The sequence below is a fragment of the Trachypithecus francoisi genome, unplaced genomic scaffold (genome assembly GCF_009764315.1).
Source record: "Trachypithecus francoisi isolate TF-2019V2 unplaced genomic scaffold, Tfra_2.0 Lachesis_group20, whole genome shotgun sequence".
Taxonomy (NCBI): Eukaryota; Metazoa; Chordata; class Mammalia; order Primates; family Cercopithecidae; genus Trachypithecus; species Trachypithecus francoisi.
In genome coordinates, this window is record NW_022681466.1 from 54124033 (window position 1) to 54150062 (window position 26030).

A 26030-nucleotide genomic window follows, 5' to 3' on the forward strand; every position below is an offset into this window, starting at 1 on the left:
TTGTTCCTCATTACCAGGGAGTCTTCCTCAAGGTTATTCTCAGGGCTTTGATTAAGATATAGGCTCACCATTTCAGATTCTCTAGACTTTGCCCCTGTAAGAGGGTTTACGTGATGCAATCAGAGGTCTTGTATTGAGGAGCTTCATGTGGAGAGGTGTGTTCTCATGGCTCATGGACATATGTAGATGAATAAAGGAAAGGGGTTACTCCCTCCCCAAGTACATCACACATACTGGATGAGGGTCTAGGTCACTTTTCTTATTTCTTTGACTACCTTCCTCCAAGGAATCAGTTTTCCCTGCCTGCCTTGGGATTCTAGCATAGATCATTTTGAAGTTTGTCATTTAAATATATTTTCACAGCCTGCTTTGGCCTTTTTTTCAGCTAAAGTTGTTAAGATTTCAGTACATTTAGGACAGTGATGACATACTCCAGTCCTGTCATCCTGTCTCCTCAGTTAATAGAAAGGAAACAATGCCCATCTGTCTGGACCTGTATAGAAGAATTTGGAGAGAAGAAACAAGGTTAGAAATATTCCCTTATTTTGTGAGCTACCTTTATTCCATCCCATTGTTCTACAGCAAAAGGCTTCTACAAAAATGGTGGGTTTTCCTTTTCTAATAAGGGATATTTTTAAAAAATCATTTAGAGCAATACTTCTTAAACTTTGAGAGTCTTTGAGGCTAAAAAAAATCTTGCCACATTCTACTCCCATAGAGATATCAAAAAGGCCATGGACTGGGAGTCAGCGCACCTTAACATATGAAATGAAAGACCTGAACTAGAAATGGGAAGGATCAGCTAGTGCAGTGTCTACTGTGAATCTAGAGGTGCTTGAGCCAGGCGCGGTGGCTCGTGCCGGTAATCCCACCACTTCAGGAGGCCAAGGTGGACAGATCACTTGAGCCTCAGGAGTTCAAGATCAGCCTGGACAACAAAGCGAGACCCCCATCTTTACAAAAAAAACTAATATATATATATAAATTAATTTAAAAATTCATACCATTTGTTTCGTGGAAAACAGTTGCTGTAGAATCCTCAAACTCGAGCTGTTGAGTCAGTTCCCTCTTGTGTAGTTAAAGCCTTATTTTGAGCATAACTTTCAGCCTGCACCCATGAATCCTGAGTAGGTTCTAGTTTAGCAGTAGACCTGTGACTTCAGTCAGGTTTTGATGCTGAGTTAGGACTTGGTCTGGATGAGGGGCTGTAGTTTTCTCCAGGGCTGTAGAATGTCCAATCTCTGTAGTGGGTTCTGGAGTGATGGCGAGCCCCAGGTCTGGAGGCTGAGTTGAGCTCTCCTCCATGGTTGGAGACGGTTTAACCTCTAGTAGGTTCTGTAGTTATGGAAAGCTCCAGGTCCAGGGGTTGAACTGTGACTTGAGTCGGGCTTGAATGCTGAGCCTGACCTTTGTCTGGAGGCGGAAATGTCATCTCAGGGTGTTTTGGAGGAGAAGCTGTAGTCGTCAGGGCTGTAGAAGGTTCAACCTTTGTAGTGGATTCAGGAGTGATAGTAAGCCCCAGATCCAAAGGTTGAACTGTGAGTTGAGTCAGGTTTGAATGCTGAGCCTGACCCTTGTCTGAAGGTGGAAGTGTCACCTCAGGATGTTTTGGAGGAGAAAATGTAGTCGTCAGAGCTGTAGAAGGTTCAATCTCTGTAGTAGATTCTGGAGTGATGGTAAGCCCCTGATCCAAAGGTTGAACTGTGGCTTGAGTCAGGTTTGAATACTGAGTCTGAACATGGTCTGGATGTGGAAATGTCACCTAAGGGTGGTTTGGAGGAACTATAGTCTTCTTCATGGGTGTAGGATGTTCAACCTCTGTACTGGGTTCTGGAGTTATGGTAAGTCCCAGGTACAAAGGTTGAACTATAATGCTGGGTGACACTGAATGCTGAGCTTGATCCTGACCTGGTGTTGCAACTGTTACCTCTTGATATATTGGAAGTTGGGGTACAACTTTCTTAGGAGGCTGAGTTGGGGTCTCCTGCATGTTTGGAGAAAGTTCAACCTCTGTCATGGATTCTGGATTGATGGTAAGCCCCAGATCCAAAGGTTGAACTGTGACACTGGGCAATATTGAATGCTGAGCTTGATCCTGACCTTGTGTTGGAACAGTCACCTCATAGTGAGCTGGAGGTTGAGCAGCAACCTCCTTAGGTGGCTATGGAAGCTGAGCTGGTACCATCTGATGGCTTGAAAGTTCTATGTCCTTAGGGGACTCTGGAGTCTGAACTGTGGCCTCCTGCAGGGTTGGAGAAGGTTCTGCCTCCATAGGGGGCTCTGGAATCTGAGCTGGAGCCTTCTGCTGAGTTAGATATGGTCCAACTCCTGAGGGAACTCTGGAGGCAAAGATGGGGCCATCTGCTGGGTCAGAGAGGTTTCTATCACCATAGGGGGCTCTGAAGACTGAGCAGGGCCTGCTTGCTAGGCTGGAGAGGATTCTACCTGTTCAGTTGGCTCTAAAAGCTGAGTTGGGGGCTGCTGTAGGACTGGAGATGGTTCGACCTTCTCAGGTGGCTCTGATGGCTGAGCTGGTATCTCCTGCTGCGATGGAGGACTGACCTCTTCAGTGGACTTCGAAGGATGATCTGAGGCTTCCTACTGGGTTGCAGATGGTTCAACCTCCTTAGGGGGCTCTGGTGACTCAGCTTGGAACTCTTACTGGACTGGAGAAGGTTCTACTTTCTTAGGGCGACCTGGAGTCTGAGCTGTGGCCTCTTACTGGACTGGAGGTTCAATCTTTTCAGGAGAATGCAGAGATGGGGAAGGGAGATCAGGCTGGGCTAGAGAAAAGTCAGCCTGCTCAGTGGGAATAGGAGGGTTGTCCTGCTGGACTGGAGAAGTTTCAACCTCCAGTGACTGCTGAAGGTATGGGAAGCTCCATATTCACATTTTTAACTGTGGTATTAGGCAAAGACGAATTGCTTTTGAATGTTGAAGACAGATCTAGAGGTGAAAATATCATCCCACCTTTCAATGAACCTTCAAAGTCTGAGGAGAGCTCAGTTGGAGGCTGAGTTGTGGGCTCTTGATGGACTGGAGGAAGTTCATCATTTTCAAGGGTACTTAGCTGCTGAATTATAATCTCTGCTGCTGGTCTTTCAAATGTTGAAACTGCTCAGGGGACATTAAAGGCTGAGCTGGGGCCCCCGTTGGGTTAAAATTTCAACCTGATTAGTGAAATCTCGAGTCATGGTAACCATGTGATCTACAGGTTTAACAGTCACATTGTGCAATGTTGGAGGCTGAACTTGATCATGACGTAGAGGAGAAACTGTTACCTCATGATGCTCTGGAGGTTGAGCTACAACTTCTTTAGAGAGCTCTGGAGTCTGAGTTGGGGCATCCTGCTGGATTAAAGAAGACTCAACCACCTCAGGGGTCTGTGGATGCTCAGCTGCAGCCTCCTGCTGGGTTGCAGAGGGGTTCTCATCCTTAATAGGTTCTGGAGACTGAATTGAAGTCTCCTGTTGAACTGGTAAAGGCCTAGCCTCTTCCAACGACTCTGGAGGCAGAGGTGGGCCCCTGTAAGGTTCTACATCATTAACCGGCCCTGAGAGCTGAGCTGTACCCTCCTGATAGACTGGAGAAGTTCCCACCTCTGCAGTAGGCTCTGTTGCTCTGGTAAGCTGCATATCTGGAGGCTTAACAGTGACACTGGGCAAATCAGAATGCTGAGCTTGATGGTGACCTAGAGGTGAAACTGACTTCATGATGTTCTGGAGGCTGAGCTGGGGTCTTTTGCTTGGCTGGAGAATATTCAACATCCCCAGAAGAGTCAGAGGGCTAAGCTGTTCCTGCTCACTGGGGGAAGGGTCAGCCTCCACAGGAGGACATGGAGGCTCAGTTGGAACCTCCTCTTGTGTTGCAGAAGGTTCTACCTCCTCTGGAGACTGGGTTGGGGCCTCCTGCTGGGCTGGAGAAGATTCAGTCTCCCTGGTAGGCTCTGAAGTTATAGTAACATCCACATCTGCAGCTTTGAATGTAATGTTGGGCAAGTTATAATAGCTTTATCCTTACGTGGAGGCTGAACTGTCACCCTAACATTTGGTGGAGTTTGAGCTGCATTCTCCATAGACTCTGGAGGCTGAGCTGGAGCCTTCTGCTGGGTCTGAGAAGGTTCAACTCCCCTAGGAAACTCAGAAGGCTGAACTGGCTGCTCCTGCTCACTGGGGGAAGGTTGAACCTCCACAGGAGGACCTGGAGGCTCAGCTAGGGTCCCTTGCTGTGTTGCAGAAGGTTTCATCTCCTCAGGGAACTCTGGTGTCTGAGCTGGGGCCTTTAATTGGGCTGAGGAAGAGTTGACTTCCTTGGGGTGCTCTGGAGGCTGAGAGGCAGCTTGTTCCTGGCTTGACATTGGGCAAGTGTGAGTGCTAAGTTTCATTCCAACTTTTCAATGGGACATTTACCTCATGATGCATTGATGGCTGAGCTACAATCTCTTCAGAGGGGGGTAACTGCTGTTCTGGGGACTCCTGTTGAAGAAGACTAGACTCCCTCAAGGGACTGAGAAGGCAGAGCTGGGGCCTCCTGCTGGGTTAAAGAAGGTTCTACCTCCTCAGGGAGCTTGTGGAAGCTGTGCTGGGGCTTCTTGCTGGAGCTAAGAGGACTGGATCTCTTCAAGGGTCTCTGGGTTGAGTCTCAGGCTCTAGATGGAATTAAGAAAGTCTATTGCTCAGGGGGCCCTCGAGGCTTATCTGAGTTCACTGGAGTTCTGGAGGCAGGCTGCCTGGATACAGTTGATGACTAAGCTCTGATTTTTTATCTTGCCCAAATTCCTACCTAAGGGGTCTAGGGACTCATGCCCCACAAACCATAAATTCTCACCAGATGGGTTTTATTTGACCCTATATATCATGACTTACTTTTCAATCTGACTCTGACACAAGGAAAAAATATTTAACCCAAAATATATTTCCTGGCCATACCTTGAAATTGCCCTGCTATGTCTCAAGTGGGAAAAATCCACATGCTATAGAGAATCAATCCCCTTTCCCCTTTGCTTTCCTTCCTTTTTTTTTTCCAGATCCAGGAGAGAATAAACTAAAAGCCAGACACCCTTTTAGGTCTGATAAGAAATATTTATAACCTGCTTTCCCCCTGAAGTCTGCTGAGAGATTCCTCTGCACAACAAAACATGGTCTCCACAATCTTTTATCTTAACCTGAACATTCCTTTCCATCGATCCTAGGTCTTCGGATAAACTCAACCAATTGTCAACCAGAAAATGTTTAAATTTACCTGTAGCCTGGAAGCCCCCACTTTGAGTTGTCCTGCCTTTATGAAGCAAACCATTGTATTTCTTAAATGTATTCGATTGATGCGTCATGCCTCCCTAAAATACATAAAACCAAACTGTACCCCAACCCCCTTGGGCACTGTAAGGTTCTTGTGTTGGTTTGAAGCCTGAGAGCGAACCAACAAACAACACGAGGTAATGAGTGCCTGGGTGCAGACTGGCTGAGGCGTAAAATGGCGACAGCCCCAAGAGAGGACAGGGCTGGGGTTTATAGTCTCCTATAAACAAGAAGTGTCCCAGTCTGATATAACTGCTATGTGGTACCCAGATGGCCTCCTTCTCGATCTGCAGGGGTACATGTCTTCCAGCAAGCCCCCTTCCTGCTTCTGCTCTCTTGCTGGAACACGGTGCTGGCACAGGTGGCCTTGCACCTTGGGACTGGGCCTGAGAAGGGAAGAGCTCTTCATCTCCCCAGGCTTTCAGGCCCCAGGGAGAATCTTTCAGACACATGTTCTCAGGACCCCCCGAGGGCTGTGTCACGAGCCATGGTCACTCATATCTGTACCTGAATCTAAATACTCAGCCTGCAAAATTTGTTTCTGATGCTGAGGTTTTGATGCAAATCAGTGTGGAGTTCCATCAACCTTAGCAAGCCTCCAATGCTGAGCTAGAGCTTTCTTCAGGTTCTTGGGCAAAACAATTGAGGACTGAGCTCTGAGTTTTTATCTTGCCCAAATTCCTACCTAAGGGGTCTGAGGGAGGCATGCCCTACAAACCATAAATTCTCATCAGATGGGTTTTATTTGACCCTATAGATCATGACTTACTTTTCAATCTGACTCTGGCATAACATTATGAAACAAGGAAAAAATATTTAACCCAAAATATATTTCCTTGCCATACCTTGAAATTGCCCTGCAAAGTCTCTTGTGGGAAAAATTCACATGCTATAGAGAATCCCCTTCCCCCTTTGTTTTCCTTCCTTTCTTTCCAGATCCAGGAGAGAACCAGCTAAGAGCCAGGCACCCTTCCTGTAGCCTGGAAGCCCCCACTTTGGGTTGTCCCACCTTTCTGAACCAAACCAATGTATTTCTTAAATGTATTTGATTGATGTCTCATGCCTCCCTAAAATATATAAAACGAAACTGTATCCCAACCACCTTGGGCACATGTTCTTAGGACCTCCTGTGGGCTGTGTCACAGACCATGATCACTCAGATTTGGCTCAGAATAAACCTCTTCAAATATTTTACAGAGTTTGACTCTTTTCATCAACACAATAAACTTGGTTGCTTTTGAATTCTGACTGTCTAGAGGTGGAACAAGTATTTCTTTTTTTTTTTTTTTTTTGAGACGGAGTCTCGCTCTGTCGCCTAGGCTGGAGTGCAGTGGCCGGATCTCAACTCACTGCAAGCTCCGCCTCCCGGGTTCACGGCATTCTCCTGCCTCAGCCTCGCGAGTAGCTGGGACTAGAGGCGCCCGCCACCTTGCCTGGCTAATTTTTTGTATTTTTTAGTAGAGACGCGGTTTCACCAGGTTAGCCAGGATGGTCTCGATCTCCTGACCTCGTGATCCGCCCGTCTCGGCCTCCCAAAGTGCTGGGATTACAGGCTTGAGCCACTGCGCCCGGTCACAAGTATTTCATATGCCTGATGATCTGCAGCCTGATCTCGATATACAGTTTGAACCTTACTTTTGAGGTGAAAAGGCCGAGCTAGGGCCTGGTTCTGGTCCCAGTCTAGCATTGGAACCACCTCTGGGAGCCTTTCTTGCTGAGTCAGCTTGTCATTCAGATCCTGGTATGCAGCAGTGAACTGCTCTGGCCCCAGGGGCAGCTCTCCAGTTGAATCTGTGTCCAGGAATGGAACCAAAGTCTCATCAAAATCTCAGTCAGTTCCTGAGGCAGAAGAGGTGGGCATGTAAGATTGTAAGGGCCAATTCTCAAAGACAAAATAAGTTCAGTTTCTTTGTAAATTAATTAATGTCAAAGGCACACTGATGCAAAATCAGTATATGGACCCCTGTGTCAGATTAACAAGGTTTTCTAGAAGCATTAGCCAACTCTATTATAAAGGTTATAAAGATTATAAAAGGCTTATGGAAGTTATAGTTTATAATCAAGATTAAATTGTATAGATTGTTTATAAAATTTTGAAAACAAATGTAATTGGCTTCATACTATTTTTATTAGGGCTTTTTTGTTTAGAAAATTGTCTCATCAAAGAATGAAAGGTTTTGCTTTTTTTTTGAGACTGAGTTTCGCTCTTGTCACCCAGGTTGGAGTGCAATGGCACAATCTTGGCTCACTGCAACCTTTGTCTCCTGGGTTCAAGTGATTCTCCTGCCTCGGCTTCCTGAGTAGCTGGGATTACTGGCACCAGCCACCACACCCAGCTAATTTTTGTACTTTTACTAGAGATGGGGTTTCACCATGATGGCTAGTCTGGTCTCAAACTCCTGACCTCAGGTGATCCACCTGCCTTGGGCTCTCAAAGTGCTAGAATTACAGGCATGAGCCACTGCACCTGGCCAGTTTGTGTGTGTGTGTGTGTGTGTGTGTGTGTGTGTGTCTGTGTTTTTCTAATCCTTGAATTATCACTTTGATTAAATACATGACTTTACAATGACCTGTGATCCTATTTTGTAATATCAGGTGTTTTAAACCTTTTATATTTGACAAACTTTCTAAAATTAAATTATGAATTATATATTTTTCTAACCTAATTAATCCTTTAAGATATTAGCTTCCCTAAAGCCCAAAAAGACATAATTTGGCTTATTTGGTACAAAAAATTATACAGGAGGCATTGTCAAATGTGAAGTGGTGTTGGGTTTTCTTTGGGCTGTATATGTATAAATATGTTATTGGTATGTGTTCCAAAATTACAGGAAACTCCTGTAATTCTGATATAACTTAGTGTACATTATCAATAATAATCATAATTGTTATATTACAATTATTGTGTGCCACAGAGATAACAAATTTCCTTGTCAATTATGTCTTTTAACTATGGCTACCTTAAAACTTTTTTTTCATCCATGGACAATTGTTATCTTGTTTTGGTCCTCTTTAGAAGGTGGTCTTATAATCAGCTATAAATCTCCAACAGGTGCTCTTTTTTTTTGAAATAGAGTCTCACTCTGTCACCTAGGCTGGAGTGCAGTGGTGCGATCTTGGCTTACTACAAACTCTGCCTCCTGGGTTCACGCCATTCTCCTGCCTCAGCCTCCTGAGTAGCTGGGACTACAGGTGCCTGCCACTATGCCCAGCTAATTTTTTGTATTTTTAGTAGAGATGGGGTTTCACCGCATTAGCCAGGATGGTCTCGATCTCCTGACCTCATGATCTGCCCGCCTCAGCCTCCCAAAGTGCTGGGATTACAGGCATGAGCCACCACACCCAGCCTCCAACTGGTGCTCTTGAATGCAGGTTTCGGATAACTTTGGAGACTGTGACATTAGAATAGAGGGAAAACTTTCAGGACTCATGGAGAGCTAAAATGTTCATGAATTGATACTGATGAACTACATGAGAGAACAGGAATTAGCTGCATAGATTTAACCGATCTTTTTGACTCTTTAATATGTTTACTGATCCCTTGTTTTGTTTTTCAGAGTCTTAACTTCTTTTGAGGTAATGAAAGCTTTTAACAATTTTGTATACTCTTATCAACAAAATTTGGAGCATATTTGTTTCTCTCTACCTGATTTCTCCAGAATTGGAAACTACTTGTGAGTATTCTTAACTTACGGCAATATAGTTATTTGCATAAGTGCACCAAGAGTCTGTTTTCACTTGTAACAGGATGCAATTGGAGAAAGTGGTTATTTTACCAAGGCTTTGACTGGAATGGTGTGCTTTCCTTAAAGGAATCAAACCCGGAAAACTAGCCTCATATTTTGTGTACACAGTCCCTGAACAGGGTTTCTGACCTGTGGTAAGTAAAGAATGTCACTTTCTGACAGGCACAGAAGCCCCAGGTTTATCTTAGAACCCCAAGAGGAGAGGTAATTTCACCCAGCTCATGAGTATTTAATGGCACAATCCATGGCTGGGCTGGACTTTAAAAAGTCTTAGATTTCTCTTATGGAACAAAGTTCCATCAAAGGCAATTTAAAAGCCTATGTAAAAAAAAAATAATTATTCTTGTTGCATTGTATACAAATATATAGACCAAGTATAATAAGCTAATGAATCCTACCATGATTTGTCTTCAGTAAAATGGGAAACTGGAGAAAAACTTTTGTTTCCAAATGATTGTATACCTGTTGTTAGATTCTAGTCTTGCCAATTTTTTTTTTTTTCAATTTGGATTACTTTCTACAGCTTGCACCAAATTTAATTTGTCTTGGTTACAAGTCTCCAGAATAATGTTTTCAATTTTTTTCCTTCTTTTTTCCATTTTTCCTAATTTGGAGTCACTGAAAACTAAGCTGTGCTTTCTTAAAATCCTGTGAACTGAAGTCAGACAACTTAAACTTCAGAAGAAAATAACAGCAACCTGTTTACATACATAAACCACTTGCATCCCTGCCTACTAAATCATGGACTTCAGAGTAATGTGGCCTATATCAATTTTTCCAGGATTGTTCTTTTGTTGTTGTTGTTGTTTTTCCTCTCTTCCTCCCCACTATTTTCTCTTCACAGGACATGAGAATTTCCTACTAAAAAATACAAAAATTAGCTGGGTGTGGTGGCTCATGCTTGTAATCCCAGCTACTCAGGAGGCTGAGGCAGGAGAATCACTTGAACCCAGGAGGCGGAGGTTGCAGTGAGCCGAGATCGTGCCATTGCACTCCAGCCTGGGTGACAAGAGCAAAACTCCATCTCAAAAAAAAAAAAAAAAATTGTGTGGGTTTCCCCTCTCTTTCATATACTGAAGTTCAACATTAAAAAAATTTTTGAGGTGGTTTCTTCTGTCAAAGAATGCATGACATCCACTATACCATGGACACAATTGGCTCCAATTAGCTATGCCTACTCTTTGTCAACTGCAATTACTGTGTATACATCAGTATCTCCTATCTTTGGAAATATCTATTCCTCTCTCCTCAGGACTTCTTATTGAAGTTATCCCTAGTCACTCTTCTTTCGAGCCCGTTTAGCATTTTATTTTTATTATTTTATTATTTTTATTATTTAGAGACAAGGTCTTGCCCTGTTGCCCAGGCTGGAGTGCAGTGGCATAATCATAGCTCACTGTAACCTTCAAATCCTAGACACAAGCAATCTTTTTACCTCAGCCTCCCAAGTAGCTAGGACTATAGGTGTGTGCTAACCTTACCTGGCTAATTTTTAGATGGGGTCTCATTTTGTTGCCCGGGCTCAAACTCCCAGGCTCAATTGATCCTTCTGCCTTAAACTTTTGAGTAGGTAGGACTACAGGCACATGCCACTGGAACTGCGACTTCTTTCCTGATTATTATTTTTTCTTGACTTAACTCACATTTAAGGTCTTTTCATTTATCCTTTAAATGTGATGATCGCTGTACTACGAAACAAGTAGTCCCTTTCTGCACAGCATGCAAGTTCCCCCTTCTCATTCCCTCTCCTCTCCTGCAATCCCTTTCATCCTTATATTTATTTTAATTTTTGTAGAGACAGGGTGTCACTATGTTACCTAGGCTAGTCTTGAACTCCTGTCCTCAAGCGATCCTCCTGCTTTGGTCTCCCACAGTGCTGGGACTGCAGGTGTGAGCCACTACGTCCGGCCCTTTCCTTTTCTATTTTATCCCTAAAACCTAGCCTCTTACTGTCAACAGCCAATTCTGACTAATCTTGTTTATTATCTGGGCCTCCTCTCTATTGTCTATATTTATTCCATTAAAAAGGTCTCAGCCCATACCTTATTAAATCTGGTTCATAAATAACTAAAATTATGCTTGCCTTTGGCAACTGTATAAAGACTCCAAGGCCCATTTAATTAGCAGAAAACAGAGATTACAGCTACATGCTCCTTCAGCTACACCAGCTCTGTGTATAACTCAGCCTTTCTGACAGTCCATACCTTGCTTTGTGATTTGGGGGAGCTTCATGTTTGCTATCCTACCACCTACCTATTCCTATTTTCAGTATCAGCTTTTCCTGAGAAGGGAAAAGGTATAAATATTGATTTCAAAGTCAGGCATATGTTTGAATGGCAGAGACTCAGAAGCTGTATAATCTTTCCAAAACTCTTAATTTATAAAATGAGCATACTAATACCTATTTCATTAAATGAGACAATGCAAAACATCTAGACTCTAGATCAATATTTGACACATAATGAATATTAAGCGTTATTTCCTTTGTACAAAGGAAAACATGAATTGACAAGGAAAAGTAAGGCCGGGCACGGTGGCTCATGCCTGTAATCCCAGCACTTTGGGAGGCCAAGGCGGACCGATCACTTGAGGTCAGGAGTTCAAGACCAGCCTAGCCAACATGGTGAAACCCTATCTCTACCAAAAATATTAAAAATTAGCTGGGTGTTCTGGTGTGTGCCTGTAATCCCAGCTACTTGGGAGGCTGAGCCAGGAGAATCACTTGAATCTGGGAGGCAGAGGTTGCAGTGAGCTGAGATGGTGCCACAGCACTCCAGCCTGGGCAACAAGAGTGAAACTCCATCTCAAAAAAAAAAGAAAGAAAAGGAAAAGTGAGACAGAAAAACAACTTAGCGGCCGGGCGCGGTGGCTCAAGCCTGTAATCCCAGCACTTTGGGAGGCCAAGACGGGCGGATCACGAGGTCAGAAGATCGAGACCATCCTGGCTAACACTGTGAAACCCCGTCTCTACTAAAAAATACAAAAAACTAGCCGGGCGAGGTGGCGGGCGCCTGTAGTCCCAGCTACTCGGGAGGCTGAGGCAGGAGAATGGCGGGAACCCGGGAGGCGGAGCTTGCAGTGAGCTGAGATCCGGCCACTGCACTCCAGCCCCGGCGACAGAGTGAGACTCCGTCTCAAAAAAAAAAAAAAAAAAAAACAACTTAGCTTCTGCAAAGTCTATTCAGAGAAATGTATCTATGTCACTATAATATTAATAAAAGTATATTCTCAAAGAATGGTTTTTCTTAAGAAATTAGTAAAATATTGTTATTGATTAAGACAGGTCTTGCATAATTTATTTATAGAGACAGGTCAAGCTGTGTTGCCCAGGCTGGAGTGCAGGAAGTGCAGTGGCCCATCACAGCTCACTACAACCTCCAGCACCAGGGCTCAAACAATTCTCTCGCCTCAGCCTCCCAAGTAGCTAGAACTACAGGCATGTGCCATCGCACCTGGCTAATTTTTCCATTTCTGTTAAGACAGAGTCTTGTTATGTTGTCCAGGCTGGTCTTGAATTCCAGTCCTCAAGCTACCCTCCTACCTCAGTCTCCCAAAGTGCTGGGATTACAGGTGTGAGCCACCACACCAGGTCAGAAGTTAGTGCAATATTAATTAGCATTCCAATTTAACCATAAGGCCTAAATTGTAACATTACATGTTTCTATTATATTGTATAGAATTCAAATCTAATTTTCTGCCTGTAATCCTAGCACTTTGCAAGGCTGAGGTGGGAAGATTGCGTGAGGCCAGGAGTTTGAGACCAGCCTGGGCAACATAGCAAGACCTCATCTCTAATGGAAAAAAAATCTAATTTTCATTTAGTCATAAAATGTAGTCTAAATATTGTTGAGACTTACCTAATGCAGGCCTTATTCTACTGTAGTCACCATTTATTTCCTAACTGAAACAGGACTGGGAAGGAGGTGTACATAAATAAAACCAAAGAAATGCTCCAACCCTACTCTGCTTTCACTCTGCCTACTCTAGGTCTTTTCTAAAACAATGATATATTTTGAATAGTAATACAAGTACATGATATCAAATTTTTAAAATATAGTAAAATGCAACTCATTTTCTCTTCAGAGAGTCTATCTGTACACAAATTTTTCTCTTCATGGTCAAGCAAATACAAACATAAATATACAGGCACACTCCTGTATACCCACAAAATGCACCATTTTTAAATGAATAGATTCATGTGTTATTGAGTACTTTATTTTATATATATATATACACCTGTTACCACGGAGATGGAGGTAAAATATAGAGAAAACCTAATTCCTCTTTTCAAGAAGCTCAAAGCTTAAAAAGAACCAAAATGCTAAACTGTTCTTTTTTATTTCTTTTTTTTTGAGACATGGTCTCACTCTGTCACCCAGGCTAGAGCGCAGTGGTGCAATCACAGCTCACTGCAGCTTCAACCTTCTGGGCTCAAGCAGTCCTCCCACTTCAAGGCTCCTGAGTAACTCGGACCACAGACATGCACCACCAAGCCCAACTAATTTTTGGTGGGGGGGCGTAAGAGAAGACAGAGATGGGGTCTCGCTATGTTGCCTAGGCTGGTCTCGAACTCCTGAGCTCAGGTGATCCTCCTGCCTCAGCCTCCCAAAGTGCTAAGATTACAGGCATGAGCCACAGCACCCTGCCTAAAATCTCCTTAAAAACAAAAATTGATAATAATTTTGGATCACTCAAAGAAGGTGAGTAGCCACTTACCTATGCTTTCTTAAATACATTATCTATCTCTTCCCCCTCTTTTCTTCTCTGTGGGTTCTAGTTGTACTTTAAAGTCTCTGATGCTTAAAATGAAAAATTCTAGGATTCAAACAGATTTGCTAGCCACTATGAAATGGCCCCACCTTGTGTGCCTGAACAAAGAGAGTAAAAACAATGCTCCTGGGCGTCCTGGAATAGAAGAGGTATTTCAAATTGGAGGGAAAAGCAAATCTAGTCTTCTGTCCTTCTAAAGCAATCACCTCCATTCAGTTCAACCCAACACTTACACCTATGCAAACCACTGGGACAAATTCTATCAAAAAGCCATCTCTATTTCAGTCCTCATTATCTTCTCCCTCCTGGGCTCTTAGAAAATCTGTGGTCTAGCCGGGTGCGGTGGCTCACGCCTGTAATCCCGCCACTTTGGGAGTCTGAGGCGGGCAGATCACGAGGTCAGGAGTTCGAGACCAGCCTGACCAACATGGTGAAACCCCATCTCTACTAAAAACACAAAAATTAGCCAGGCGTGGTGGCACATGCCTGTAATCCCAGCTACTCAGGAGGCCAAGGCAGGAGAATTGTTTGAACCGGGAGGCAGAGGTTGCAGTGAGCCAAGATCGCACCATTGCACTCCAGCCTGGGCAACAGAGCAAGACTCCGTCTCAAAACAAACAAACAAACACCAATCTGTGGCCTATACCATACAAATTGCTCTTAATCAGAGTATTCTTTGTATTGTTTGCAAAGAATTCCTGTGCCACTGGAAAGCAAGTTTAAAGGTAATCGAATCTTTCTAACTACCCAAAAGAATAGGTTAATGCTTAGTGATGAATAGTCCATCAAAATATACTTATTGAGCATCTCCCATTTGTCATCACTGAATTTGCAGGAGTAGAATTTTAAAAGTAAAGGTTTTAATAACCAAAATGTCCTGTATGTCAAGCCCTGTCCTCTTGGTTTCTCTCTCTCTTTAATTAATTAATTTTTTCTTTTTTTAAAAATAGAGATCGGGTCTTGCTCTGTCACCCACGCTGGTCTTGAACACCTGGCCTCAAACAATCCTCCTGCCTCAGCCTCCCAAATTGCTAGGACTACAGGCATGAACCACTACACCTGTCCTCTCAACACACTCGAATTGATCAGACCTCAGCATTCAAACTGTCAAAATCCATTTCCAAAATTCAAAGAATTTGTCAACAGTAGCACACTTCTCCCCAAAGATGCCCTTATACAATAAGCACCCCCATGACCAGATGTAGAGACACAACGATTCCCATAATTTCGGAGGCAGCATTCACATCACATCTGCAAAGAACAAACAGCAGCTCTTGAATCCGAGAGAGCTAAAAACTGAATGCAGTTGCTTGGTTTCCAACTAGCAAGAACTCAGAAGCTGAAATAATCCAGATGACTGGTATAGTTAAACAGTGTAACAAATGCAATGGAATCTTTAAGCTATACATTTTCCAGACCTTGATAAGGACCTGAGAAATAACCTCTCTGCTTAGAGAGCCCTTAAAAACCCCTGCTTTCATTTTATGTTTCATGGGGGTTAATTTTTCTTTCTACCACTACATAGATTTCTTATTGCAGTGCAAAAGAGCCAGGGCAATCACCAGCTTCAGGGAGAATTTAAAAGGATAAAAATTAAACTCTGCTACTGGATGATTCTCTTTATAATACTGAAGCCACAATACATTACAAAATAGTACAAAGAAAGCATTCTCTGATGTTTTGCATCCCTTTCACTCCGCATCCCTTTCACTCCACCCACCCATCACCTCCACCAAAAAAACAAACAAACAAAAAATTTAAAACAGGTTGAGCCACACACAGTATGTTTGACTTGAAAGTTTTGATGACACAGCAGCTTACTCTTGCAAATTACTGGCAAATATAGAAGCTTAACAGTGACTTAAAATATAGTTACAGGAAAAATAGACTAAGGGTAGAAAGGCAGGGAAGCAGGAAAACCCAAGCACCTTTTTAAAAAGACAACAAATGTATTCAGGTACAAGATTTGCATCAGAAACAGTTTTCTTTCTTTTTCTTTGGTAAATGTAAAGACTTACCCTGAAAAGATTTTCCCAATCCCTGGCCCAGCTTCCACCCATGTTTCTGGAGTAAGCAGTGTCCAATATTATCCTGACAGACAAAACAGAGAGACAAACCAAAAATATTCCAATAGTATATTCTTCCCTGCCTAGTGACATTTAAACAGATGATGAGCAAGAGATAATTCTACATATACGCATGCAAAAAGGTGCTAATAATAGGGTAAATGTGCCAAATAAGAGGGACACTAATGTAAAAAGAAAAGCTGGCTAGTATTTTACATGGGAAGAACATATAGGATAAAGGTACTTTCTGATGGTATACTGGGCAACTTTTGCAAATAACATTTTAAAATGGAGAAAAAGGGGAAAGGGAAAAGGGGAAGAATACATTTATGAAGTTTTAAAATAACACTAAAAAGCATAAAACAGGCCAGGCGTGGTGGCTTACACCTGTAATCTCAGCACTTTGGGAGGCCAAGGTGGGCAGATCACCTGAGGTCAGGAGTTCAAGACCAGCCTGACCAACATGGTGAAACTCTGTCTCTACAAAAATACAAAAATTAGCCGAGCATGATGGCGGGTGCCTATAATCCCAGCTGCTCAGGAGGCTGAGGCACAAGAATTGCTGGAACCCCAGAGGCGGAGGTTGCAGTGAGCCGAGATCCTGCCATTGCACTCCAGTCTGGGCAACACAGCAAGACTCTGTCTCACATTTAAAAAAACATAAAATCAAAGTACGTAATCAGTCATATCTACCACCTAAACAGCACCACTTTAAGATTCTATTTTAAAGAAAATATACATTGTGTTTAGTTGTTTTATGTGTCAGGCTTTCATGATACAAAGTAAGTTGTAAGTGTAAGACTGTCCCACCACTAGAAATGAAAAAACACTCAGAGCAAAATCCAGGCTAGACTTGATTGGTTTAAAAAAAAAAGTGTGTCTCTCTCTATATATAGTATATATATATATATACACACACACACACATATATATAACATATATATATATATATATTTATATAATGCCAGCTACTTGGGAGGCTGAGAAGGAGAATTGCTTGGCCCTGGGGGGCAGAGGTTGCAATGAGGCAAGATGTCGCCACTGTACTCCAGCCTGGGCAACAGAGCGAGACTCCGTCTCCATAAATTAATAAATAGAGTTATTAGTGCATGTAGCGGGGAGAAACCAACACACATAATGTCTCATCTTCCCAGGAGCACACTGGAAAAGGTATTTCAATGTAAACTACATGAAAAAAATGCTAAAAACAACAATTAAACGTCAGCTTTTGTTTAAGGGGTCAAGGTATCGGAAACATCTACAGTCCTTTGTCCAGTTCTTTGCTTTGTATAGTTATTGTGAAGTACCAAGGCAAGGCTAAAATAAGCACTAACCATGTCAGAAAAAAAATGGTGCTATACATTCAAAGGAAAAGATTGAAAATTTCTAAACACAAAATATTCTATATGTATTAAAATGTAATTTATAGTATTAATCTAGAAATGATTAAAAGTCTCAATATAAGTAATGTTAGCAGAAAACAAAGGTAAACCATTTGAAAATAATCTCATATTTCCTGAAATCAATTTATAAAGCTGATTAAACCACAAATTTCTGCATTAAAACCAAATATTGCACATTAAATTGTTTGTCTTACATCTCCATATTCAATGATAAAATGTTCTTTGGAGTCACTGAGGAAAGAAAACATTGTTTTACTGTTATCTTCTCTAACTAGAAGTTGGGAGGAGATTAAGCCTTTCACTTGCTCAGTTTAGTTTTGTTTTTAAAGGACAATTTCTTTCTTTAAGTTTATTATAGCACACAACCTGGAGAACTGGGCTAAGCAGCTGATTATTTCATCGATGGGGGAAAATCAGGACTTTTTTTTTTTTTTTTTTTGATACAGGGTGTTGCTCTGTTGCCCGAGCTGGTGTACAGTGATACAATTATAGCTAACTGCAGCCTTGACCTTCTGGGCTCAAGCAATCCTCCCACCTCAGCCGCATGAGTAGCTGGGATTATAGGCACACACAGTCTTCGCTGGCTACTTTTTAAATTTTTGTAGAGATGAGGTTTCATTATGTTGCCCAGGATGATCTAGAACTCCTGGGCTCAAGCAATTCTCCCTCCTCAGCCTCCCAAAGTGCTGGGATTACAGGGATGAGCCCAGGATACTTTTAAAAAAACAAAAACTGGAGGCAAACTATAATGAAAAATTTGTTTCTAAACAAAACATATTAAGTATACTTCTAATTTTCATTAGAAGAATAATTATTAATATACATTTCTGAACATCCATTTATTTATTTAAAAAATTAAATATCCAGCCTGAGTACTAGATACTATTTGCTATTTTAAGTGGAGAAAGTAGCACTATTTAATAAATAAGGCATATATCAATTCTCCTATTCACTGAGATTATTCAACAATGATTACTCAATTAGACTGCCTCTGATAGTGTTCTCCCTATGATATGTGCTAGAAAAAAATCCTGGACATTGTGAGAGGTAAAACAGCATTAGCCTCACATGCCACAGGAATAAATTTTCCAAAAATCTTTCAGTGTAGCCCTCTAAGAAGGCTTAAAAATGTTAAATATCATTTAATTCAGTGGTTTAAAAAAATCTTTGTTGAGTAATGATGAATACTAGGTTGCAAATTTCATCTAATTAAATTTCCTGCTACTGTTGAGTACCCACAGAATTATAGCTTGTGTAAGAATATTAACCAACCATGCATCTTGTAGAATATGGTACTGGGGAGTTAATTCTGATAGCTCTGTTTTTAAACTTTGACCCCCCTAAGTTTTAAAATTAAAATGGAAAAATTATTTTTCAAATACAAGATACGGATCTAGCCTACAGATTCATTATTGTGACAATCCCCAAAATAATACAGAACAAGACACAAACCAGTGATTTTTACCTTAGCAAAGTGAGCTTGGCATTTTATCCTTATGTCAAAACACAAGACTAGGCTTTCAGTGAAACAGCCGATGAGAATTCTCCCTTTGCAGCATTATCACATGTGCCGTCAATTATTGCCATGCCTAAGTCTAGCATCATGCCAGCACATTAAGACAGAAGGTACTCTATGCAGTTTTCACTGGACCAGAAGGACAGAAACAAGAAAGGGAGGTGGAGTCCAGGTGCGGTGGCTCACGCCTGTAATCCTAGCACTTTGGGAGGTCCAGGCAGGGGGATCGCCCAAGGTCAAGAGTTCGAAACCACCCTGGCCAACATGGTGAAACCTCATCTCTACCAAAAAGACAAAAATTATCCAGGGCATGGTGGTGGGTGCCTGTAATCCCAGGTACTTGGGAGGCTGAGGCAGGAGAATCGCTTGAACTCAGGAGGCGGAGGTTGCAGTGAGCCAGGATCATGCTACTGGGTGACAGAGCAAACACTCTGTCTCAAAAAAAAAGAAAAAAGGAGAGTGGCAGATGGAGAGAAAGAAGAGAAGAAATTTTAAAAAGGCAGACCATGCAAAACAAACCAGATCATGGCTGCTTAGCTAGTATGGGCCAACGGCTGTGGAAGAAAAATGTTGTACACCCCAAGTTGTGTAAATTTCTATAAACATCTAAATATACAAACACACACACCACCAACCTAATTAGGAACATTAATATATGTTGATCCTTTACTATGTTACAGTTTTGAAAATAAAAGCTAAAGTTAAACTATCTGCACTCTCTAAATTGCCGTCTTATTTTCCTAAGAAGCTAGTGTTTCTTAAGGGGAAGAGGGCTTGTCATGATGGTTATAAAGATTGAGATTTCCTCTTTGACTTTTTTTCCCCACTAAAGTTTTACCAATAACTCACTGAAACCCTTATTGAATATGTACACTTAAGCACAAATAGTAAAGGCTGACAATAATGGCAAGTTCATTTTAACAATGGACTGTTATTTAAAAATAATGTGTTTTTCAAAATAAAAATAATGGTCAAATATTTAGATTTTTTTTTTTTTTTTTGAGACAGTTTTGTTCTTGTTGCCCAGGTTGGAGTGCAATGGTGTGGTCTCTGCTCACTGCAACCTCCGGCTCCTGGGTTCAAGGAATTCTCCTGCCTCAGCCTCCCAAGTAGCTGGGATTACAGGCACCCACCACCATGCCCAGCTAATTTTTTTGTATTTTTGGTAGAGACGAGGTTTCACCATGTTGGCCAGGCTGGTCTTGAACTCCTGACCTCAGGTAATCCACCCACCTCAGCCTCCCAAAGTGTTGGGATTACAGGTGTGAGCCATCGCACCCAGCCGAAGTTTTGTTTTGTTTTTAAACTAAGAGCCAGGTAAATAAATCTCCTTGTTCTATTGCTTGATATCATCAGTGCCTAAAACTAAGCAGCGTGAAAAGATAGAAATAATCAACTTTTGACAAATACTAGACATTTCTTAAGCTACAGAGCCCAAACTTGCCATATTTCACAAGAGTCTGGTAAATAAAACGTATTACTCCCTAACTGTTTTGTTTTGGTTTGGTTTGGTTTTTTTTTTTTTTTTTTTTTAGACAGAGATTTGCTCTGTCGCCCAGGCTGGAGTGCAGTGGTACGATCTCGATCTCAGCTAACTGCAACCACCACCTTTCGGGTTCAAGTAATTCTGGTTCCTCAGCCTCCCAAGTAGCTAGGATTACAGGCGTGCACCGCCACGCCCAGCTAATTTTTGCTATTTTTGTAGAGATGGGGTTCACCATGTTGGCCAGGCTGCTCTCAAATTCCTGACCTCAGGTGATCCGCCCACCTCAAGCCCCCAAAGTGCTGCAATACGGGTGTGAGCTGCTGCGCCAAGCCCTTAACTGTTTCTAATGGAACTTTAAAATTTTGTTTCCATATTCTACTTATGTAGGAACATTTCATACACAATTATATTGCCCAGAAAATGTGAATCTATAAAGGATCAAAATATATTTTACTTCTTTTTTTTTTTTTTTTTTTTTTTTTGAGACGGAGTCTTGTTCTGTCGCCCAGGCTGGAGTGCAGTGGCCGGATCTCAGCTCACTGCAACCTCCGCCTCCCAGGTTCATGCCATTCTCCTGCCTTAGCCTCCCAAGTAGCTGGGACTACAGGCGCCCGCCACCTCGCCCGGCTAGTTTTTTGTATTTTTTTTAGTAGAGACAGGGTTTCACCGTGTTAGCCAGGATGGTCTCGATCTCCTGACCTCGTGATCCACCCGTCTTGGCCTCCCAAAGTGCTGGGATTACGCCCGGCTACTTCTTTATTCAATTCACAAAATGCTAAACTTTAACTTGCTACCTTCAACAAAATATTAGTATGGGCCAAAAAGATATTTTTCCCCCATCAAAATTCTAATGTGTTTCTAGATTGTTTTGGACTGATTTCCCAACATATTAAATATTAGATTACATCCCAAACTCTATCTGGTTACTGTGTGGCATGCAAGAAAACAACTCTAAACTGTATTGGTTATTAACAAGTTTAACCTGATTCACATTAAGTGTCACATGAACACTACCCACCTAACTGGTTAAGACCCAAAATTAAGCAACGATCATCTTATGGATTCTGTAGGCTTATCAAGTGATGCTTGTTCAATTTCCAAGTGTCCCTCTTCATATTGATCAAAGTGATTACCCTGAAAAAAGATGATCACAGCTATTTTTCAAGAGCAATAAATGTCAAATTTATTAAATTCCTAACCAAACTAAGGGTTATTTTTAAGTTTGTTTTTTGTTTTTGTTTTAACGTAAAAGGAGACTGCAATCATTCCTTTTCAGTGGACAATCAAAACCACACCACAAATTCCAACTTTTAAAAATTTATAAAAACGTATTAGGGCCGAGCACAGTGGCTCATGCCTGCAATCCCAGCACTTTAGGAGGCCGAGGCAGGAAGATCACAGGAACCCAAGAATTCAAAACCAGCCTGGGCAACACAGTGAAACCCTGTTTCTGAAAAAAAACAAAAAAAAAATTTAATTAGCCACACATGGTGGTGTGAACCTGTAGTCCCCGCTGTTCAGGAGGCTGAGGTGGGAAGATCACTTGAGCCCAGGAGGTCGAGGCTGCAATGAGCTGTCATCAAGCCACTGCACTCCAAGCCTGGGTGACAGAATGAGACCCTATTTCAAACAAAACAAAACTTATTAGGAATCTAGGCCTAGTAATCTGAACTTTTCTTTTCCTAACAAGTGTTGAAATTGTAAACTAAAACACTATCAACCATTTGGGACACCAACTGTCTTAGACTGACGACATTAGGAAGACTACGGACTCTTACGAACTGAGGCAGAGTGCGCCGGTCCCCCAGAGCCCTCCAGAGTCCTCTGGCCCGGGCCGGCAGGTGAGCTGGGGGCTCCAGGACAGGCCGCGCCCTCCGCCCTGCACACACCTGGGGCCCCGCTGTGGCTGCCCCCTGGCCAGGCCCAGGCCTTGAAGCTTCCCCACCCCACCTCGATGACTGACGGCGGCCTCGGCCTCTCAGCCGGGACGAAACCCCACCAAGGGGGGCCTTTGGATGGCGGCGGGAGTGGCGGGCATGGAAGCCTGGAGGCTGCCCGAAAGAACACCAATCAGCAGAGGACCTGAGGGTACAGAGGGCCTGGGAAGGCGGCCTCCGGACGCAGGCAGGCTCGGCCGCCTCATTAGGCCTCAGAGCGGCGCAGACCCGGTCCCAGTGACCGCTCTGTTCTCATTGGCCAAGACCACCTAGTCCTAACCTCAACGGACAAAGGCCTTAACGGGTCTGGAAGGCACGCGGAGTTCCAAACGACCACGGGTAGAACGGTTAGCGGCCATCAGGTGGTTGGTCTTCGTGCTACTAGACCTTGCTGCTGGAAGAGAGAAATAGTAGAGTAACAGGCCATGTTTGGCCCGTTGGAAATGCCCACCACCCTTTGGGAAGATTTACTGGCCGTGTATAGGAGGCCTGTGTACATAATATGAAAAAGCTGCTCTCAACTCCACCCCAACCTTTTAATAGCAAATATTTGCCACATCTAGCGCTTTTAGATGGAAAAAGCCACGCTGTTTTACTTTTATAAGCAATATTGCATTAAATTTTTAATAATGAAGAAAATCAGTCATAATTGTCAGGCCTCTGAGCCCAAGCCTGCAGGTTTACATCCAGTTGGCCTGAAGCAACTGAAGAATCACAAAAGAAGTGAAAATGGTCGGTTCCTGCCTTAACTGATAACATTCCACCAGTGTGATTTGTTCCTGCTCCACCTTAACTGATGTATTAACCTTGTGAAATTCCTTCTCCTGGCTCAGAAGCTCCCCCACTGAGCACCTTGTGACCCCTGCCCCTGCCCGCAAGAGAAAAACCCCCTTTGACTGTAATTTTCCACTACCCACCCAAATCCTACAAAACTGCCCCACCCCTATCTTCCTTGCTCTCTTTTGGAACTCAGCCCGCCTGCACCCAGGTGATTAAAAAGCGTTATTGCTCACACAAAGCCTATTTGGTAGTCTCTTCACATGGACATGCGTGACAATAATAAGAGGTGAAGCCAGCTGGACTTCCTGGGTCCAGTGGGGACTTGGAGAACTTTTCTGTCTTACAAGAGGTTTGTAAAATGAACCAACAGCGCACTGTAAAAATGCACCAATCAGTGCTCTGTAGCTAGCCAGAGGTTTGTAAAATGTACCAATCAGTGCTCTGTAAAAATGCACCAATCAGCGCTTTGTAGCTAGCTAGACGTTTGTAAAATGGACCAATCAGTGCTCTGTAAAATGGACCAATCAGCACTCTGTAAAATGGACCAATCAGCAGGACATGGACGGGGACAAATAAGGGAATAAAAGCTGACCACTCCCAACCAGCAGCAGCAACCTTCTGGCCTCCCCTTCTGTAGTGTGGAAGTTTTGTTCTTTCGCTCTTCACAATAAATCTTGCTGCTTCTCATTCTTAGGGTCCACACCATCTTTAAGAGCTGTAACACTCACCATGAAGATCTGCGGCTCCATTTTTGAAGTCAGGGAGACCACAAACCCACCAGAAGGAACCAACTCTGGACACAATAATGAAAATAAAATCTATACTTTAATGCTGCTCAATGCTGATCGCATTATTTTAAACTAAAACTGCTAAGACATGAAACTTTAAATCAATTGATACCTCCTGACTTTTCAAGGAATTAAAAACAATCTCTTGACAGTTTCCAAAGCAACTATTCATCAAGATGATCTGCCTAGAGAGATAAACATGCCCATATAATGCTGTATTTGATCATAAGCAAGTTGTCACTGCAACTAAAATAAGTAAAAACAGTTTCAACAAATGATAGTTGCAGACAAGAAGTTCTCACTAATCATAGTTTTCACAGATCTCCCTGCTTCATTAGGAAGTAATAGCTCATAATTTGGTTTTAAATCAAAATATCAATTTTCTGGTTCCCTTCTTGCCATAAAGTATAGGGCTTGAGGATTTGTGAATCCCACAATGACCTAAATCAAAAGCCTGAATGAATTCATTGTGTGGAATGATATGGTAACTGGAACGCTAACCTAACAAAAAGTTACTTTGCTTTTTCAAGGTAAAATTAAAATTCTAATTGAGGAATCGCACATGTACCCCAGAACTTAAATTAAAAAAAAAAAAAAAAAACTGGACTTCCCCGGGGAAAAATCCATTTGATGATCAGGCTTCACCGAGTATTCCTTTGTAAACTCCTAGCTAAAATTTGCAAGGCAAGCAGGAAAAGCACTGAAATTGCTGAATAGGTGAGCATTATATGCCTGATTCATTAAATGTATGCATTGGTAAATATATAAAAAAATTATAATTGAAAAAATTCAGTGATGGGGAGCTCTAACATGTAATTTGCCACATTGTATTATAAATGTTAGGTTTCTCTCACTAGACTCTGAAGTCCTTGAGTACTTGTTAATCCTTTACAAACCTAATAAATATGACAGCCAAACACTAGGGAACAATAAGGTGCTAACACGGTGTGGCAATGATGAACAAGTTCTAGAACAAGATGGTGGGAGTGATGGTTGTACAATATTCTTAATGTACTTAATGCCACTGAACTATATACTTTTTTTAAGAGGAGGTCTCCCAGCACTTTGGGAGGCTGAGGGGGGCGGATCACTAGGTCAGGAGATCGAGAACATCCTGGCTAACACGGTGAAACCCCCGTCTCTACTAAAAATTCAAAAAAAATTAGCCGGGCGTGGTGGCAGGCGCCTATAGTCCTAGCTACTCGGGAGGCTGAGGCAGGAGGATGGCGTGAACCCGGGAGGCGGAGCTTGCAGCGAGCCGAGATGGCGCCACTGCACTCTAGCCTGAGCGACACAGCGAGACTCCGTCTGGAGTGGGGCGGGGGGTGGGGGTGGGGGGAAGAGAAGGAGGTCTCGTTATGTTGCTCAGGCTGCCTTCAAACTCCTGGGCTCGAGGAGCCCAGGCTCAGCCTCCTGACTAGCTGGAACTACAGGCTCCACTACACGTGGCTTGAATCATATACTTTAAAATAGTTAAAGTGATAAATTTTATTACATGTATTTTACCACAATAAAAATAATAAAAATAAAATTGTATGGCAAAGTCTAGCCAAATGAAGAAACGGAAAAAAAAGGAAGAAAAATTGAATAGCAAGGGACAGGAGTATGTTTTCCAAAGACAGGAAAAAAAAAAAAAAGGACGTAAGAGTAGGTAATTCAGGAATGAGAAAAAGCACTCATCAACAAAAGAGTTTTAAAAATTTAAAATAGTGGCCGGGCGCGGTGGCTCAAGCCTGTAATCCCAGCACTTTGGGAGGCCGAGACGGGCGGATCATGAGGTCAGGAGATCGAGATCATCCTGGCCAACACGGTGAAACCCCATCATTACTAAAAAATACAAAAAACTAGCCGGGTGGGGTGGTGGGCGCCTGTAGTCCCGGCCACTCGGGAGGCTGAGGCAGGAGAATGGCGTGAACCTGGGAGGCGGAGGTTGCAGTGAGCTGAGATCTGGCCACTGCACTCCAGCCTGGGCCACAGAACGAGACTCCGTCTCAAAAAAAAAAAAAAAAAAATTTAAAATAGCTATTAATCCTGAAAGTCTGTCTTAAATTAACCTCAATATTTTGTCCAATGATCTTTTTAAAATAACACCTGCTTCTTGGCATTTTAATTTCTACTACATTTAAATTTTTAAGTTAATTTAAAGGTGTTAATTGCAAAGTACTTCTAAATTACTAAATAATAAACATCCAAATACTGAGACTAGCTCAAACCTCATTATATTATGGAACACCAATGTAC

General features: G+C 42.5%; 1 long non-coding RNA gene and 1 pseudogene across 1 annotated transcript; both read right to left on the reverse strand.

The window, feature by feature from the left end:
- Positions 1–1017: 1017 nt before the first annotated feature.
- LOC117067617 lies at positions 1018–2056 on the reverse strand (annotated as a pseudogene).
- Positions 2057–3884: 1828 nt separating this feature from the next.
- Positions 3885–21640, reverse strand: LOC117067623. Its single transcript, XR_004430806.1, has 3 exons — positions 21303–21640; positions 15832–15904; positions 3885–4648 (listed from the first exon to the last, which is right to left on the reverse strand). It is a non-coding gene; the product is annotated as an uncharacterized LOC117067623 (long non-coding RNA).
- Between the last annotated feature and the right edge of the window lie 4390 nt (positions 21641–26030).